The sequence below is a fragment of the Bos taurus genome, chromosome 29 (assembly GCF_002263795.3).
Source record: "Bos taurus isolate L1 Dominette 01449 registration number 42190680 breed Hereford chromosome 29, ARS-UCD2.0, whole genome shotgun sequence".
Taxonomy (NCBI): Eukaryota; Metazoa; Chordata; class Mammalia; order Artiodactyla; family Bovidae; genus Bos; species Bos taurus.
The window spans coordinates 1344804-1361798 of record NC_037356.1 but is presented as its reverse complement, the minus strand read 5'-3'; the positions used below and the strand labels follow the sequence as shown (position 1 = coordinate 1361798).

General features: G+C 43.2%; 1 protein-coding gene across 7 annotated transcripts in view; it reads right to left on the bottom strand.

Annotated features, from left to right (window-relative positions):
- Nucleotides 1–16995, bottom strand: part of SMCO4 (single-pass membrane protein with coiled-coil domains 4) — a 75280-nt gene that overhangs the window by 16062 nt on the left and 42223 nt on the right. The window lies entirely within an intron of this gene.

The window sequence follows — 16995 nt, the reverse complement described above, 5'->3', positions numbered from 1 at the left end:
CTGCTGCACTCATTGTCCCTGACCCTGCACCAGGCCACTGCCGACCGCACCTCCACCAGAGACTCCTGGACACTCACAGGCAAGTCTGGCTCAGTCTCTTGTGGGGTCATTGCTCCCTTCTCCTGGGTCCTGGTGCACACAAGGTATTGTTTGTGCCTGCCAAGAGTTTGTTTCCCCAGTCCTGTGTAAGTTCTGGTGGCTCTATGGTGGGGTTAATGGTGACCTCCTCCAAGAGGGCTTATGTCACAGGCTGTACGACCCAGGTCTGCTGCACACAGAGCCCCTGAGGCAGTCCACTGCTGACCCGTACCTCCACAAGAGACACTCAAACACAGTTCTGGCTCAGTCTCTGTCGAGTCTCTGGGTCCTGGTGCACACAAGGTTTTGTTTGTGCCCTCCAAGAGTCTGTTTCCCCAGTCCTGTGCAATATTCTTTAAATGTTGTTTCCCTCAAACCTTTGGGTAAAACAGGACCCACACTCACCCCAAGGCCCTGCCCACATGATGGGCAGCACCTTGGGCATGTGGAACCCCAAGTCTGCCAGAATGCCTCTGGCTTCCTCACACTCTGTAGCCAGGCGCAGGCTACCAGCCCTTCTCTCCTAGACATGGGACACCGTCCTCATGTTCTCTTAGGCATGAGCTTCATTGACAACCAACGTATCACCAGCACCAGTTGTTTGGGGCATCTTTAAAAGGAAAAATTCATCTCTATGCTAAATCACAGCAAGTTAATTGCAGCACCTGGCTGATGGCAGACATACTGAGAGAGAGTGAGGTATTGACTGAAATATCAGATGCAAAGAACAACTGCAACCACATGCACCCAAGACTGCATGCCTGAGCCGTTCTCTCTCTTTTTTTTTTTTTGCCCTTCTCAAACTCAGTCACTGGGGCTGACCCCACAGACGGCAAGCCTCAGAAATAGATGGGCAAGCTCTCTAGACCACTCATCTTTTCAACAGACACTCACTGGGCACCTAAGTGCTGGGGAGTAGCCAATGACACATAGAGTCACTCACTCACCAGTTCCTTCCATCAAGCACTTAGCAGGCACCTACTGCATGCCAGGCCCTGCTCGTCTACACATACAGACAGATGAACTGACCAGTCCATCTCGACAGTCACTGATTCACCTGGATGCATGAGGCACTGTCCTGGCAGTGAAGATGGAATCACGAACAACACAAAGTTCCAGCTCTGATGGAACACACATTCCAGGAAAGGCAGACAGACGAGAGACAAATCAATACACAGCATGTCGAGGAGTGAAGTGCTGTGAAGAAAGACAAAGCAGCAGAAGGTGACAGCAGACGGCACACCGTAACACTAACAGCGTTACAGGGGCCTGTATCTGATTAGACAGCAGAGGCCTCAAGGAGAGGCGGGAGTGAGACTTGAGCAGAACCAGGGCAGGAGGGCCTGAACAGACGGCACCTTTGCAGCACCACAATGTGGGCCCACGGGCGCCTGATGGCCGGTGAGTGAGAGGAGGAGTAGAGAAGGCCAGAAGATCCCACCAAAGCGGACACTACAGGCCCACAGCGAGGTCTCCAAGCCTGTTGTCTGTACTTCACTGCAGGCCCTGACCACTGACAAAGTCCAAATATCCTGCAAAAGGCATCAGTAAACCAGGATGCTGTGTAGAATCTACCCAGTGGCAACACTGCCCAGTCCCCCGGGTGGCATCCAGCACCCGTGACGTGGTGACAGAAAGAGCCCACATGCTCTCATGCTCACAGCTTCTCATCTCGGCCAGCTTTATTCACACACAGATAAGAAAGCCTGTCTGAGCCCCTTAGTCAAAATCAGGTGTCCTTTTGCCTACGTCTACACCTTTAAAATAGCCCTTCTTTGCTCCACTCTTTTTCCTTTTTAAAGAGTTCATCACTTTTGTCCACCTCCCCTACCAGAAGAAGTTCAGTAAGCATTTAGAGAATGGTCTAAACCTGTTCCTCTTACTAATGTCACCCAAGGCAGAAGTTTGGGGAGTTTTTGGATGCCTTCCCTTCCCCCAATTCCTTGTATCAAATTATCCCCCAAGACCTATGTTAGGGAAATTAAAATGGAGGAAGTCTTGTTCAGGCTTCAAAGCAGGAGAGCAGGCCTCTGACCTGCCTGGACACTGCCCAGATTCCCTGCCTGCTTGCAAACACAGCAAGTCAGGCAACACTTCAGATAAGAAAGGGAGTGGGTCTTGGAATTTTTGAGTCTCTGGAGGTCTGGCCAGTCCCCCAGGGTCTAACGAAATCCTATGACTCACAAACGGAAATGATCATTGTAAAATGGTTACAGTGTAAAGCCAGAGCTGAGTTTTTGCATGCAAACTGATGATGACATCAGTTTGAAGCCTGTGATTTACAAGCAGGAGCCCACAAAACTGCAATTTGAAATGTCACCCACAGGATGACACACCACCTAGGAACCCTTTCCCAATTGCTGACCCCAGATTGCTGTTAATGAAGGCCTTTCCAGCACTGCTGAAGTCTGGATATAGGTGGGCCCAATTTGGTGATGTTTATGCTGCTATTTCTATTGTTTCTATTTCTTTTCTTTTAAGGGATGCATATTGGAATTACGTCAAATAATCTTCTACAAAAACTGAAATTGTTTATGTATGTAACGAGTGGTTTCTTTTGTTAATGAATCCTTTGAACCTAAAAGGAAAGTAAAACTTTTGGCAAAACAGACCTACTAATCCCTTTTCCTAAACATCTCTCAACACATTCTCCTGCTCCATCCCCACTACCAGTAGGTCAGGCCCTTGTCTGGTTCATGCATATTTTTGCAACAGCCTAACCTGTGTTTCCCTGCCTTGCCTTGCTACTTTCTCAAGCCCTAAGTAGTACAAACATTACTAAATTTCTCTAAAATCACTGCCCATGGATGGGTGTGGACCCCCTCCACACACTTTCCCCTTCTGAGCAAAACATATGCAGTAGTAGTTGTGAAGAATCACTACAGAAGCAAATGCAGGAGATGTACACATTTAAGGTATGGATGACTCATTCCCTGGTGGCTCAGACAGTCAAGACTCTGCCTGCAAGGCACATCACCCAGTTTGATCCCTTGGTCGGGAAGATGTCCTGGAGAAGGGAATGGCTACCCACTCTAGTATTCTTGCCTAGAGAATTCCATGGACAGAGGAGCCTGGCAGGCAACAGGGCATGGAATTGCAAAAAGTCGGACATGGCTGAGCAACCAACTAACACTTTCACTTTTTCACACGGATGACTCGTTTAAGTCGCATGCATGTGTTAAAGTCTATGGCATCACTGACTCAATGGGCATGAGTTTGAGTAAACTCCAGGAGTTGGTGATGGACAGGGAGGCCTGGCATGCTGCAGTCCATGGGGTCACAAAGAGTTGGACATGACTGAGCAACTTAACCGAACTGAACTGTTGGAAACTGATAAGCCAAAACACATTCCTGGTGTAAACGGGCACCACTTCACATTTTAAGGTAAACAATCAACCAACTAACAATGAGAAAGCCAAGCTATCAGTGATTGATAATTAAACATCTAGATTTCTACCAATTAAAAAATGTCACAAATTCAAGATGCTGGCAATAGTACACTCTTATTACAGTGTTGTTTGCAAAAATCTATGGGAAATTCTACAGCTTGTGTAAGTTCATGCTCTATGGGAACCTGAAACACATGACTGCTCACATGGTGAGGAACTAGACTCCAAGTGAAGGACGAGACAGACTCATCCAGAAACTCCAGCAGGTAGGACAGTCATCCCTCAGGACCTGCAGGGGGTTGGTTCCAGAACCCCCGTCTTCAATGTGCACCCAAGTCCCTGGTATAAAATGGCATAGTATTTGCATATAAACTATGGCACAGCCTCCCATATACTTTAAATCATCTTAGATTCCTTGTAATACCTAACATAATGTAAATGATATGTAATTAGTTGTTGTATGTGACAAATTCAACTTTTGCTTTTTCGAACTTTCTGGAATTTTTTTTTTCTCAAATATTTTTGATCCAAGGCTGATTAGAGTTACCAGTGGAGAACCTAAGGACATGGAGGTCAGACTGCAACTTAACACCAATCACATTTCAGGTAGCTTTTAATGACATCCTTGTGATCACAAGTAGATAGCCTGCAGTCATACCTTCAACTTGGAAGTCTGTGGAATTCTGAGACCCACACCCTTAGGAACCGCTGAAAGAAACTGCATGTCTGAATCAGATCACTGCCATTCAGGAGAAGCCTTTTAAGTAAAGACCCAGACTATAGAACCCCTACTGTAAAATCAAGCCTCCAGGATCTCCCTTGTGTAAAGCCCCATGGGGACATTCTGTAGAATGACCTAACCCTTGCCCACCTTTCAGCCCCCAGCCCAGTCCATGCCTCTAACCACAGTGGCTATTCATCCTCCTTGAGCCCCCTGGGCATGCCACCCCTTGCTGACCTCCCAGGCCTCCACTCATGCAGTTATCTGAAATACCCTCATACACCTCTTTTCTCCCAGCCACCCTTCCAGTTGGCAAATTCCTCCTTCAAGACCCAGCTCAAGGGTCACACACTCCTGAAAGCATTTCATGACTCCCCAATCCCTGAGGTGAGTGGGGGGCTCATCTCTGTGCTCCCATGACATCTGGGGACAAACTGCACCCCAGCGATCACCATGCTGCACTATAAGAGCCCTCGTCTGCTATTCCCATTATGTTATAATCTTTGCTTGCAGCTCATCACAGTATTCATCCAACTGGTACTAGAAAAAATTCCAAACTCAGGGTCACAGAAAAGTTGTCCTAATTTGAGGTCAAAGTGCACCACAAATAAAGCTGGAATTTCAGTAATTCCCATTACCTTGATTGAAAGGCTCAAGGAGAATGCAGAGTGTCAATGGGGTCAGGCAGAACCCACTTCTCAGGTGGCTACACACACACACACACACACACACACACACACACACACACACAAGCAAAGTTCAAAGGTGAAAGGGAAGAAAGCAAGGAGGCATCATAATAGGAGAAATGTGTATAAAAAGAAAAGCTGTGCACTGGTATTTTGTCTGTCTCTTTTTTTCCCTTGTAGAAAGTCAGTCTTTTCTTCTACTGGCCTGGAACCAAGTTTCATTCATGATTTCCTGAGTTAAAACGTTGTGCACATTTTTATGTGAAAATATTTGGGGGAGGAGCACTTGGAGAATAGCACCATATTAGGTTTTAGAATTTTTGTTAACTACATATTGATTATTTACTTATCAAGGCTTCAAATGAAATAGTGGTCCACCTCTGTGTTCTAAGCGTTGATAGGGCTGATATGCTGGGGTTTGAGGAACAAAGCACTCACCGTCTCCCAGAACTCTGTATCCACCCTAAGTGTACCTTAGCCAGCCAGCAGGTATTTTATTGCACTAGGAAAAGCAGAGTCACTTCGATCTGCTCAGGAAGTCAAAAGTGAAAGGGCAAAGCATCTCACGAGCTACTTCAATGCAATGTGAACAATGCTGTGGCGTCTCCAGCCAGGCCCAGGGCCCAGACTTCGCAGTCCCCTCCACGGGCCCTGCTAGGTGCCTGGGCTCCATCCCAGTGTGGGATGAGGTCACTGAAGCTTTGAGAAAGAAGTGAATGATGAGACAAGCATTGCTAAAGATCCCCTGGCTCCAACATGGTGAGCAAAATGGTAGAAAAGTAGAAGCAGGGCAACCAGTTCAAGGGCCTTTGCAGTGACCCAGGCAAACAACGACGTCACCAACCTGGGAAACACACGAAGAAAGGTAGCAGATGAATTCAAGACCTGCTTCGGAAGCACCACTCGGACTCGGCAATTTGGAGGAAGAGAAAAGTAAGGGATAACAGATGACTCCCCAGTTCCTGGACTGAGAAAGTGAGCTAACAGTTGTGCTCTTTAATGAGATGGGGGGAAGGGAAGGCTGGAAAGGGGCTGTGGCAGAAGGGGACCAAGAGTTAAAATTGGGACCACTTAAGCTGGAGGGGCCCATGAGACAGCCGAGTTCACTAACTCCTATCAAAGGTATACGCAGAGGAGAGAACAAGATGGTGAGGAGTAGGTGACGTGGAGTACATCTCTCTCCACGGATGCATCAGGAACACACCTTCAGACACAGAAGTGCATGCAGAACACCAGCTGAGAGTGGACAGGAGGACCTGACCAGCGGAAAGAATATGTAGACCCACGCAAAACTCAGTAGGACGAAGGAACCAGGGGAAAAACAGGAGTGTTAGTAGGACTGGACCTGCCCTCGGCAGGTGGAGGAACTGAAGCAGGGGTCAATCCCCACATCGGGGCAACTGTCTGAGTCAGAGGAGAAACATTTAAGGCTGAGAGTGAAACAGCTGACCTGTGGCAGCCCTAAGTGGAATGAGAATCAGACAGTCCTTGCCACAGGCATGCACACCCTGGACAAGGAGGCAGGTCCCCTAGAAGGCACAGCAGCTGGGAGCTGGAGTTTAGGGATCGTGGAGCAATCCCAGGGAGAGGGCTGCTGTTGACTGCGGACAGACAGATCAGGGCATGTGAGGGAGGAAATCGTGGTGGGAAATGCAGGTGGAGGAAAGCCAGGCACCAGGGAAGCAAGGTGGTACTGCTGAGTACGCATAGGGACTGGAGCCATCACCATGGCCTCTCTCCCCACACACCAGCATCTGTAGGAGAACAATAGAGAGGCTGGCCCATCAAACGCCTGATACACTGAACTACAGGGTAGGATCCCTCTCAGGGTGCCCCTTTAAATGACTGATGCACTGATCCTCAGAGTAGGACCCCAGGCAGGGGGCCCCTCTATGTGTCTGATGCACTAAACAACAGAAAAGGACCCCAGTCAAGGAAGCCCTCTAAGTGCTTGAATGGCTGGAGCTATGGATAAAGAGATATAAGAGGCTGGAAAAAAGACTCTGATAGGGCCATAACTCCTACAGCAGAGGCAATCCGTGTCCCTGCACACTTGATGCCACCAGAGTCCCCACAAGCCAAGCAGCTGCACCACCTTCAGGCTCAACCCTCACTGGGGCAGAGCTGCCAGAGGCAAAAGAAGTCTTTCGTATATGCGTGCAGGGTCACATCAGTCATGTCCAACGCTTTGCAGCCCTGTGGACTGTGGCCTGCCAGGCTTCTCTGTCAGGGGGTTCTCCAGGCAAGAACACTGGAGCGTACTGTCCGATACTGGTCACCATACCCTTCTAGAGCAATGTATTTCCTGCTGCCCTAGCCGCCAACCCCCCTGAGTACCTGGTGCTGCCACAACCCCTCTCTGTGTCTATGGAATACATAAAAGCCATTGAGAGCTCCCACAAAAGAAAACGCACTAGTTCTGATAGCTGTGGACACTGGAGGCAAGAACACACAGGAGTAGGGCCAGATTAGACTCTGAGCTGCCCACACAGCAGGTCCAGAGATCAGCAGAGTGCTGGAGGGCATCATAGGGAGGTGAGGTGGGCTGTGACTCCCAGCGAGGGAAAGAACTCTGACAGCAGTGACTCAAGAAAAACACTTATTATTCTTATGTTTTGACTTGTTCTATAGATTATTTTGGATTTTTTTCCTTTTTTTTCCCTCCTCTGCTGTAGTTGTCAATTTTATTGGCACTATGAAATCTAATTAAGCTTTTGAGCTTTTTTTTCCTAAGTCACATTTTTTTATCTTTGGTATAAACCTCTGCCTTTACATTGGGCTTTTGTGGTTCTGTGGAGTTATCCTTTTTTTTTTTTCAATATTCTTCCTTTTTTCCCACTTTTGTTAATTTTTAATTTTTTAAACCTATTTTATTTTTTCTACATTTATTCCTTTGTTTGCTTTTCCTAATGTTCTTTACCCCTTGGAGTTAATCTTTAATGTATATAAATCTTATTTATCTACCTCTGTTTAACTTTGCATATCTATTCTTTCTTTTCTTTCTTTCCATTCCTCTCAACAAATTTGTTAGTTTTGTTTTTATCACTTTATTTCCCACATGGCACCTTGCTTCAGTTTTGTTTTCCAGTTTGTGCTTTAGTTAGTTTTGTTCTTAACTCATAAATATAATTTTTTATTTTATTTGTTCACCAGGTCAATCTATTGTACTTTATTTTTGATAGACTGTTTTGATTTGTTGATGGGTGTCTATGTATATGTGTATATTCCATTATTTTAATTATTGTTCCCTGATTTTGTAACTGCCATTTCCCCAGGGTTCATCTTTGGTTTCTTGTTTTAGGGTATTTGTTTTAATCTCACTTAATGCCATAACAAACCACTTGTAGAATCTTTGTTCCTGACCAGAGATCAAGCCCTGAGCCTTTGAGTGGGAGCACTGACTCCAAGATCCTAGATTACCAGAGAGCTAACCCTAGGTGGTATCAAATACTGAGAACTCACACAAAGGAAACCACTTGCATACAAGATCTGGCATCACCCACCCACCAGTAGCACCCTGTGCAGGACGCCTCATCTAAACAACAAACAAAACAAAAATACAAGCCCAGTCATCAGCAGAAAAGTACCACCTCACTCAGCCTTGCCCATCAGAGGAAAAACAAACAAACAAAAAACTCAGCACAAATCTCACCTCAGACAAAGCTTACACAAATCACTGGACCAACCTTAGGAGGGCAGAAACCAAAAAGAAGAAAGAATTCAACCCTGAAGCCTGGGAAAAGGAGACCCCAAATGCAGTAAGTTAAAAAAAGAAAGAATAAACAATGAAAAGGCAAAGAACTACTACACAAATGAAGGAACACACTAGAAAAATAGCCGTCCAAATAAATGAAGAGGAAATAGGCGAACTACCTGAAAAAGAATTCAGAATAATGACAATAAAGATGATCAAAAACCTGGAAAATAAAATGGAGAAAGTACAACAATCAATTAACAAAGACATAAAAGAATTAAAGAAGAAACATACAGAGACAAACACCACAATTACTGAAATTAAAAATACTCTAGAAGGAATCAATTGCAAAATATCTGAAGCAGAAGAACAAATCAGTGAGCTGGAAGATAAAATGGTGGAAATAACTTCTGAAGAGCAGAATAAAGTAAAAAGAATGAAAAGAACTAAGGACAGTCTCTCAGACCACTGAAACAGTATCAAATGAACCAACATTCAAATTATAGGGGTCCCAGAAGAAGAAGAGAAAAAGAAAGGGTATGAGAAAATTTTTGAAGAGATTACAGTTGAAAATTTCCCCAACATGGAAAAGGAAATAGTCAATCAAGTCCAAGAGGTGCAGAGTCCCATACAGGATAAGCCCAAGGAGAAACATGATCAAGATACATGCTAATCAAACTAACAGACTAAACACAAAGAAAGAATATTAAAAGCAGCAAGGGAGAAGCAACAAGTAACATACAAGGGACACCCTATATGCTTAACAGCTGATCTTTCAGCAGAAACTGTGCAGGCCAGAAGGGAATGGCAGGAAATATTTAAAGTACTGAAAGGGAAAAGTCTACAACCAAGATTACTGTACCTGGTAAGGATCTCATTCGAAATTAATGAAGAAATAAAAAGCTTCTCAGACAAGCAAGTTAGCAGAATTCAGTACTACCAAACCAGGTTTACAACAAATGTTAAAGGGAATTATATAGTCAATAAATACAACAGAAGAAAAAAGATCTACAAAATCAATCCCGAACAATTAAGAAAATGGCAAGAGAAAAAATATATATATATATCAATAATTACTTTAAATGTAAATGGATTAAATGCTCCAACCAAAAGACAAAGACTGGCTGAAGGGATACAAAAACAAGACCCATATATATGCTGTCTACAAGAAACCCACTTCAGACCTCAAGACACATATAGACGGTAAGTGAGAGGATGGAAAAATATATTCCATGCAAATAGGAAGTAAAAGAAAGCTTGAGTAGCAATCCTCATATCAGAAAAAATAGACCTTAAAATAAAGAATATTACAAAAAATAAGGAAGGACACTCATAATGATCAAGGGATAAATCCAAGAGGAAGACATAACAATTGTAAATATCTATGCACCCAAAAAAGGAGCACCTCAGTACATAAGTCAAACACTAACAGATATAAAAGGAGAAATTGACAGTAACACAAAAAAAGTAGGAGACTTTAGTAGGAGACACCGTGAGACCCCGCTCACACCAATGGACAGATCATTGAAACGGAAAATTAATATGGAAACACAAGTCTTAAATGATACATTAGATAAGGTGGATCTCACTGATATCTTTAGGGCATTCCATCAAAATGCAGAATACACCTTCTTCTCAAGTGCACATGGATAATAGTGCACAAGTGCACTGTTCTTCAGGATAGACCACATCTTGGATCACAAATCAAACCTCAGTGAATTGAAGAAAACTGAAATTGTATCAGGCATCTTCTCCGACCACAATGCTATGAGACTAGATGTAAACTACAAGAAAAACCTGTAAGATACAGAAACACATGGCGATTAAACAACACGTTCCTAAATAACTAACAGGTTACTGAAGAAATCAAAAGGGAAATAAAAAAATTTCTAGAAACAAATGACAATGAAAACATGACAACTCGAAAACTATGGGATGCAGCAAAAGCAGTTCAAAGAGGGAAGTTTATAGCAAATCAATCCTACCTCAAGAAACAAGAAAAACATCAAATAGACAACCTAACTTTACACCTAAAACAACTGGAAAAAGAACAACAACAACAAAAAAAAACCAAAATTAGTAGAAGGAAAGAAATCATAAAGATCCAAGCAGAAATAAATTAAAAAGAAATGAAAGAAATACTAAAGATTAATAAATAAACAAAATTGACAAGCCTTTAGCCAGACTCATCAAGAAAAAAAGAAGAATCAATTCAACAAAATTAGAAATGAAAAGGAGAAGTTACAACAGACAATGCCAAAATAAAAAGGATTATAATAGACTATTATGAATGACTATATGGCAATAAATGGATAACCTGGAAGAAAAGGACAGATTCTTAGAAAAGTTCAATCTTCTAAGACTGAACCAGGAAGAAATAGAAATCATGAACAACCCAATTACAAGCACTGAAATTGAAGCTGTGATCAAAAATCTCCCCGAAAACAAAAGCCCATGACCAAATGGCTTCACAGGAGAATTCTATCAAACATTTAGAGAAGAGCTAATGCCTATCCTTCTAAAACTCTTTCAAAAAATTGCAGAGGAAGAACACTTCCAAATTCATTCTACAAGGCCACCATCAGCCTGACACCAAAATGAGACAGAGACAACACAAAAAAAGAAAACTACGGGCCAATATCACTGATAAACATAGATGCAAAAATCCTCAACAAAATTTTAGCAAACAGAATTCAGCAACACATCAAAAAGCTGATACACCATGATCAAGTTGGGTTTATTCCAGGGATGCAAGGATTCTTCAATATATGGAAATCAATCAATGTGATATACCATATTAACAAATTGAAAGATAAAAACCATATGATCATCTCAATAGATGCAGAAAAAGCCTTTGACAAAATTCAGCACCCATTTATGATTAAAACTCTTCAAAAAATGGGCATAGAAGGAACCTACCTCAACATAGTAAAGGTCATATTTAATAAGCCTACAGCAAACATTATTCTCAATGGTGAAAAACTGAAAGCATTACCCCTAAGATCAGGAACAAGACAAGGGTGTCCACTTTCACCACTGTGATTCAACATAGTTCTGGAATTCCTAGCTAAAGCAATCAGAGAAGAAAAAGAAATAAAAGGAATCCAGATCAGAAAAGAAGTAAAGCTCTCACTGTTTGCAGATCACATATACTGTACACAGAAAACCCTAAAGATACTATCAAAAAATTACTAGAACTAATCAGTAAATTTAGTAAAGTTGCAGGATACAAAATCAATACACGGAAATAACTTCCATTTCTGTATATAACAATGAAAAATCAGTAAGAGAAATTAAGGAATCAATCCCATTCACCACTGCAACAAAAAAAATTAAATATCTAGGAACAAACTTACCTAAGGAGACAAAAGAACTGTACCCAGAAAATTATAAGACACTAATGAAAGAAATCAAAGATGACATAAACAAATGGAGAGATATTCCATGTTCCTGGGTAGAAAGAAACAATATTTTGAAAATGATTATACTACCAGACACAATCTACAGATTCAGTGCGATCCCTATGAAATTACCAAGGGCATTTTTCACAGAACTAGAACAAAAAATTTTACAATTCATATGGAAACACAAAAGACCCCAAATAGCCAAAGCCATCTTGAGAAAGAAGAATGGAGCTGGAGAAATCAACCTTCCTGACTTCAGATTATAGTACAAAGCTACAGTTATCAAGACAGTATGGTACTGGCACAAAAAGAGAAACACAGACCAATGAATAAGATAGAAAGCCCAGAAATAAGCCCATGCACCTATGGGCACCTTATGTTTGATAAAGGAGGCAAGAATATACAATGGGGCAAGACAGCCTCTTCAATAAATGGTGCTGGGAAAACTGGACAGCTACATGTAAAAGAATGAAATTAGAACACTTCCTAACATCATACACAAAGATAAACTCAAAATGGATTAAAGACCTAAATGTAAGACCAGAAACTAAAACTCTTAGAGGAAAACATAGGCAGGGCACTCAATGACATAAATCAAAGCAAGATCCTCTATGACCCACATCCTAGAGTAGCAGAAATAAAAATAAAAGTAAACAAGTGGGACCTGATTAAACTTAAAAGCTTTTGCACAGCAAAGGACACTATAGGCAAGGCGAAAAGACGACTTTCAGAATGGGAGAAATTAATAGCAAATGAAACAACTGACAAAGGATTAATCTCCAAAATATGCAAGCAGGTCATACGCCTCCATACCAGAAAAACAATCAATCAAAAAATGGGTAAAAGACCTAGACAGACATTTCTCCAAAGATGACATACAGATGGCTAACAGATACATGAAAAGATGTTCAATATCACTCATTATTAGAAAAATGCAAATCAAAACTACAATGAGATATCACCTCACACCACACAACAAACGTACATCTAGTCAAAGCTATGGTTTTTCCAGTGGTCATGTATGGATATGAGAGCCGGACTATAAAGAAAGCTGAGCACCAAAGAAATGATGCTTTTGAACTGTGGTGTTGGAGAAGACTCTTGAGAGTCCCTTGGACTGCAAGGCAATCAAACCAGTCAATCGTAAAGGAAATCAGACCTGCCTATTCACTGGAAGGACTGATGTTGAAGCTGAAACTCCAATACTTTGGCCATCTGATGCGTAGAACTAACTCATTTGAAAAGACCCTGATGCTGGGAAAGATTGAAGGCAGGAGAAGGGGACAACAGAGGATAAGATGGTTGGATGGCATCACCAACACAGTGGACATGAGTTTGAGTAAACTCCAGGGGTTGGTGATGGACAGGGAGGCCTGGTGTGCTGCAGTCCGTGGGGTTGCAAAGAGTCAGACATGACTGAGTGACTGAACTGAACTGATCACCTCACACCGGTCAGAGTGACCATCAGCAAAAAGTGTGCTGCTGCTGCTGCTGCTAAGTCGCATCAGTCGTGTCCAACTCTGTGCGACCCCATAGATGGCAGCCCACCAGGTTCCTCTGTCCCTGGGATTCTCCAGGCAAGAACACTGGAGTGGGTTTGCATGAAAGTGAAAGTGAAGTCTCAGTCGTGTCCGACTCTTAACGACCCCATGGACTACAGCCTACCAGGCTCCTCTGTCCACGGGATTTTCCAGGTAAGAGTACTGGAATGGGTCGCCAGTGCCTTGTCCTCAAAAAGTCTACAAACAATAAATGCTGGAGAGGGTGTGGCGGAAAGGGAACACTCTTGCATTGTTGGTGGGAATGTAAATTAATATAGCCACTATGGAAGACAGTATGGAAATTCCTTAAAAATCTAGGAGCAAAACCACCATATGACCCAGCAATCCCAATCCTAGGCATATACCCTGAGGAAACCAAAATTGAAAAAGACACATGTATCCCACTGTTCACTGCAGCACTGTTTATAATAGCTAGAGCATGGAAGCAACCTAGATGTCCACTGACAGATGAATGCATAAAGAGGCTGTGGTACACATACATGATAGAATATTACTCAGCCATGAAAAGGAATGCATTTGAGTCCATTCTGGTGAGGTGGATGAACCTAGAACCTATTATACAGAGTGAAGTGAGTCAGAAAGAAAAGAAAGAAATATCATATTATAACACATATATACGGAATCTAGAAAAATGGTACTGAAGAATTTATCTGCAGGGCAGGAAAGGAGAAACAGACATAGAGAATAGATTTATGCACATGGGGAGAGGGTGAGATACATGGAAAGAGTAACATGGAAACTTCCATTACCACATGTAAAATAGATAGCCAATGGGAATTTGCTGTGTGTCTCAGGGAACTCAAACAAGGGCTCTGTATCAACCTAGAGGGGTGGGATGGGGAGGGATTGGGAGTTTCAAAAGGGAGGGGATATATGTATACCTACGGTTGAGGTTTGACAGAAAACAGCAAAATTCTGTAAAGCAATTATCCTTCAATTAAAAAATAAATAATTTTTTTTAAAAAGATACAAAAAGAGTGTGAAGCACAGAGGATGGAGTAATGGAAGCCTGGGGCAGATTTCACAAATGATCATTCGTGCCCTTCTCTCAGGGTGCTCATATGTCCACCTCTGTGCCAGCTCAAGGTGGGGTGCACCTCACGGGGAGCTCATGTGGCCAAACAGCCAGGACACGTGCAAGCTGCTTCTAAGATGACCTTCAGTAAAGCAGACGGCAGCTTTGTGGCTAAGAAAACAGTCCTGTTAACAATAAAATGGGCTTTGCATCACAGCACAATGTGAAGTAGAGCGTGTGTGTGTGTGTGTGTGTGTGTGTGTGTGTGCATGCGTGCTAAGTCACTTCAGTCCTGTCCAACTCTTTGTGACCCCATGGACTATAGCCCACCAGGCTCCTCTGTCCGTGGGATTCTCCAAGCAAGAATACTGGAGTGGGTTGCCATGCCCTCTTCCAGGGGATTTTCCTGACACAGGGATCAAACCCAGGTCTCCCACATTGCAGGCAAATTCTTTACCATCTGAGCCTCCAGGAAAGCCCGAAGTGAAGTATACAGCCTGGTATTTTTTTCAATTACAGTCATCGTAACAGGTGTGCTGATTTCCTGACACTGACATTTTCAAGGCGTCTAGGCAGAAGGGTCTCAGCATCTCACTCACCCTGTGTCCTGACAGTTACATCACTGGGGATACTGCCCTGTTTGGGGGATTCCAAATAGAACCTGTCCAGGGAAACATCAATCGAAGGTGGTACAGCTGCAGAAGAAGGTCTCACAAGAAAAAGCCCAGAGTAGATGGCCTGTTTTAGGGAAACAATGACTCTGTATTTGGCCTGTTTTAGGGAAACAGTGACTCTGAGTTCACATCCTGCTCTGGAGTTAATATGCCTTCTTCGGGACCAGCACCTGGTTTCCTATCAGGATAGATCTATTTTTCCAGTTTTGCCACCAAAGGACAAATCAAAAGGCCATTCGACATTCTGTTTTCCAATTAAAAGTTGAGCCATTTCTTAAAAAAAAAAAAAAAAAAAAACACATTTAACTAAATAATCACACACGGCAATAAAGCACTGTGCTCTGCCTCCTTGATGCATGGCCACATTTGCAGTTATTTAGAGGGGAGGCAGGAAGATCATTAGAGACAGCCAGATTAGGCTGCCCCAATCCCTGTTAGCGTCTTCCTGTGCTCCCAGAGTAAGACAGCACGGTATTCATGTAAACTAACTCAATTTCCTGCGTTTAAATAAGCCTGAACAAAAAATAAAACTCATGAGACTGACTGGAAGCTCTCAGGAAGAAGAGATCTACTTTTTTTAAGAAAGTGGCCTGGCTAGGGGTAGAGTCAACACCAGGATCAGACCGGGCTGGGGGTAGAGGCAACACCAGCATCAGACAGCATCTCTGGTCAACAGGTCAAGGCTCCCTCCCGAGAGGACACTGACATGGGTGAAAAGGGCCCCCTGGCTTTGTGACAGAAGCGGCTTCCAAGGAGAACTAGCAAGATGGTGCCAGGGAGAGAAAAACCAGACGCTGTTCACACTGGCAATGGCCCTCACATGGAATATCTAGTACTCTGAGTTTCCAGGAATGGGAAGTTACCATTTGCCCCTACCTATTTCCTAGGATTGGTGGGAGAAGGAACTCTGGTGGTGTGCACAGAAGCACTTTCTGAAAGGGGAAGAACTCATCAAATGTAGCAGACAACTGCTGGTTACTGTCAGGTAGGAAAGGCTGGAATGAGTCCTCTTAAGAGGATTGTGACCAACAAAACAGATAAAATAAATAAGGAACATCTTTGGGATATTCAGCAGATTCAGTAAAAGCAGGTAAGAAAAGGAATCTACTGACAATAATTTATAGCAAAAAAAAAAAAAAAAGGTTAGGAGCAGGGAGGTGAGCTCAGATGCAACTCTGTTGATTAAGGCAGTCTGGAGGATCATATGGATGAATAGATGGATGGGTGGGTGGGTAGAGGAGGGGTCTGCCATCCAGCAGACAAGAGGGCGACAGACACAGCATGACCAAACCCCACCTCGTGCAATCCCATTCAACACCACCCACAGCAAGGCAGAGTGGGGTGGGAAGCCAGCTTCCAAGGTCACTGGTTCCCTGACCTGCCCATCACTTCCCTTCCCCTCCAGCTTCTGGATCACAGCTCAATGTGGAACCAAAGTGCCCATGAAAAATAAAAACTAGATATGAAAGCTTTGCTTCACTTCCCCAACAGCCAAAACACAAAAAGCAACTAGAGATTAAAAATCTCTGATGAATGCTCAAAGAATAAAATCGATTTATAGCACAGGCCCTGTATAGTGGAATGGTGGAGGTACGTAGGAATCCACACACGAGGTGACCGCTGCTCATCCAATCAGCGTTCATGGAGGCATCTTCTACGTCTGAGGCACAGTTCAGATACATCTTAAGGAAGCGACTGGGGGAAACACGCCAACAGGTAACTATAATCCAGTATGGAAGTGCTACAGTGGGGTGAGGGTCACAGAAAGCAGC